The sequence below is a fragment of the Teleopsis dalmanni genome, unplaced genomic scaffold (genome assembly GCF_002237135.1).
Source record: "Teleopsis dalmanni isolate 2A unplaced genomic scaffold, ASM223713v2 unscaffolded_contig_4311, whole genome shotgun sequence".
NCBI lineage: Eukaryota > Metazoa > Arthropoda > Insecta > Diptera > Diopsidae > Teleopsis > Teleopsis dalmanni.
This window is the reverse complement of record NW_024035693.1, coordinates 58-3,338: the sequence shown is the minus strand read 5'-3', so window position 1 is coordinate 3,338 and position 3,281 is coordinate 58. Positions and strand designations below refer to the sequence as shown.

The 3,281-nt window shown below is 28.9% G+C and overlaps 1 non-coding gene and 2 pseudogenes across 1 annotated transcript; all 3 read right to left on the bottom strand.

The window, feature by feature from the left end:
• Positions 1-572: 572 nt before the first annotated feature.
• LOC119665283 lies at positions 573-690 on the bottom strand (annotated as a pseudogene).
• Positions 691-1,704: 1,014 nt separating this feature from the next.
• On the bottom strand, positions 1,705-1,823 carry LOC119665282. The gene has a single exon (XR_005251364.1). It is a non-coding gene; the product is annotated as a 5S ribosomal RNA (ribosomal RNA).
• A 924-nt stretch (positions 1,824-2,747) lies between these two features.
• LOC119665284 lies at positions 2,748-2,868 on the bottom strand (annotated as a pseudogene).
• Between the last annotated feature and the right edge of the window lie 413 nt (positions 2,869-3,281).

Below are 3,281 nucleotides of genomic sequence, written 5' to 3'. Positions count from 1 at the left end.
ATTGCCTGTAATATTAACTTCAATATTAACTTTAACTTTAATTTTATCTTTAAGGAAGAATAAAATTATTATATATACTTATATTTTTATTAAAAAATTTAACATATGAATGCTAGTGCTAGTGCTAGTGCTAGTGCTAGTGCTAGTGCTAATAAATAGGCGCAATCAATAGATTGTTGTTTTATTAAATTTTATTCAATAAAGACAAGGAATATAAGCAAAGCTTCTTAATTAGTAATTTTACTTGAAAAGTTTTCTATCATTTAAGGTTTTCATTCACGCTGGCACTCGTACTCACACTTGGACTCGCACTCGCATGCATGCCTATTGTACATTTTATATGGAACTGAACAAAACTTGTGCTTACGGTGCATTGCGTATACGACACGATTACAATTTCAAAATTAAAAATGATGCGAATATACGTATACAGCAGAAATTAGTTAAATAATTGCATTTTATATAAATAAATAATAGATATGTGATATAAAGAAAAATATTATTAGTAACAAAATAAAATAAAAAAAAATTAAAACCGCAAAAAAAAGGAAAAAAGTAAAAAAGTGTTGTGGAGCCAACAACACGCGGTGTTCCCAAGCGGTCCCCATCTAAGTACTAACCGCGCCCGACGCTGCTTAATTTCGGTGATCGGACGAGAACCGATGTATTCAACGTGGTATGGTCGCTGGCGAAGAAAGTGTTTCAAAAAATCTACATCTACCAGTATTTTAATCTTATTCTTATTCTTATTCTTATACGTACTACTTACTACGTACTATATATAATATGGAAAATGGAAAATGGAAAATAGAAAATACTCTAAAGCTATTTTATTTTATTTTTCATTTCAATTTAAATAAAATAAAATAGAAAAGTTTCTTTTTTCTTGTTCTCTAGTGAAGTTAATATTAACAGAATAGGAAAATTAAACTAAAACTGTTATTGAACATATCCGTGTTTGTATTTTACATGCTTAATTATGTAGTACTATTGCCTGTAATATTAACTTCAATATTAACTTTAACTTTAACTTAATCTTTAAGGAAGAATAAAATTTTATACATACTTATATTTTTATTAAAAAATTTAACATATGAATGCTAGTGCTACTGCTAGTGCTAGTGCTAGTGCTACTGCTAGTGCTAGTGCTAGTGCTAGTGCTAGTGCTAGTGCTAGTGCTAGTGCTAGTGCTAGTGCTAGTGCTAGTGCTAGTGCTAGTGCTATTGCTAGTGCTAGTGCTATGCATGCTAGTGCTAGTGCTAGTGCTAGTGCTAGTGCTAGTGCTAGTGCTAATAAATAGGCGCAATCAATAGATTGTTGTTTTATTAAATTTTATTCAATAAGGACAAGGAATATAAGCAAAGCTTCTTAATTAGTAATTTTACTTGAAAAGTTTTCTATCATTTAAGGTTTTCATTCACGCTGGCACTCGTACTCACACTTGCACTCGCACTCGCATGCATGCCTATTGTACATTTTATATGGAACTGAACAAAACTTGAGCTTACGTGCATTTCGTATACGACACGATTACAATTTCAAAATTAAAAATGATGCGAATATACGTATACAGCAGAAATTAGTTAAATAATTGCATTTTATATAAATAAATAATAGATATGTGATATAAAGAAAAATATTATTAGTAACAAAATAAAATAAAAAAAAATTAAAACCGCAAAAAAAAGGAAAAAAGTGTTGTGGAGCCAACAACACGCGGTGTTCCCAAGCGGTCCCCCATCTAAGTACTAACCGCGCCCGACGCTGCTTAATTTCGGTGATCGGACGAGAACCGATGTATTCAACGTGGTATGGTCGTTGGCAAAGAAAGCGTTTCAAAAAATCTACATCTACCAGTATTTTAATCTTATTCTTATTCTTATTCTTACTACTTACTACTTACTATATATAATATGTAAAATGGAAAATGGAAAATGGAAAATAGAAAATACTCTAAAGCTATTTCCAAAGCTATTTTATTTTATTTTTCATTTCAATTTAAATAAAATAAAATAGAAAAGTTTCTTTTTTCTTCTTCTCTAGTGAAGTTAATATGAACAGAATAGAAAAATTAAACTAAAACTGTTATTGAACATATTCGTGTTTGTATTTTACATGCTTAATTATGTAGTACTATTGCCTGTAATATTAACTTCAATATTAACTTTAACTTTAATTTTATCTTTAAGGAAGAATAAAATTATTATATATACTTATATTTTTATTAAAAAATTTAACATATGAATGCTAGTGCTACTGCTAGTGCTAGTGCTAGTGCTGGTGCTAGTGCTAATAAATAGGCGCAATCAATAGATTGTTGTTTTATTAAATTTTATACAATGAAGACAAGGAATATAAGCAAAGCTTCTTAAATAGTAATTTTACTTGAAAAGTTTTCTAACATTTAAGGTTTTCATTTACGCTGGCACTCGTACTCACACTTGCACTCGCACTCACACTCGCATACATGCCTATTGTACATTTTATATGGAACTGAACAAAACTTGTGCTTACGGTGCATTGCGTATACGACACGATTACGATTTTCAAAATTCAAAATTCAAAATTCAAAATTAAAAATGATGCGAGTACACGTATACAGCAGAAATTAGTTAAATAATTGCGTTTTACATAAATAAATAATAGATAGGTGTATAAAAAAAAATATTATTATTTACAAAATAATATAAAAAAAATTAAAACCGGAAAAAAAAGGAAAAAAGTAAAAAAGTAAAAAAGTGTTGTGAAGCCAACAACACGCGGTGTTCCCAAGCGGTCCCCCATCTAAGTACTAACCGCGCCCGACGCTGCTTAATTTCAGTGAGCGGACGAAAACCGATGTATTCAACGTGGTAATGGTTCGTTTGGCAAAGAAAGTGGTTTCAAAAAATCTACATCTACCAGTATTTTAATCTTATTCTTATTCTTATTCTTATTCTTATTCTTACTACGTACTATATATACTATATATTAATGGAAAATGGAAAATGGAAAATAGAAAATACTCTAAAGCTATTTTCAAAGCTATTTTATTTTATTTTTCATTTCAATTTAAATAAAATAAAATAGAAAAGTTTCTTTTTTCTTCTTCTCTAGTGAAGTTAATATGAACAGAATAGAAAAATTAAACTTAAACTGTTATTGAACATATCCGTGTTTGTATTTTACATGCTTAATTATGTAGTACTATTGCCTGTAATATTAACTTCAATATTAACTTTAACTTTAACTTAATCTTTAAGGAAGAATAAAATTTTATACATACTTATATTTTTATTAAA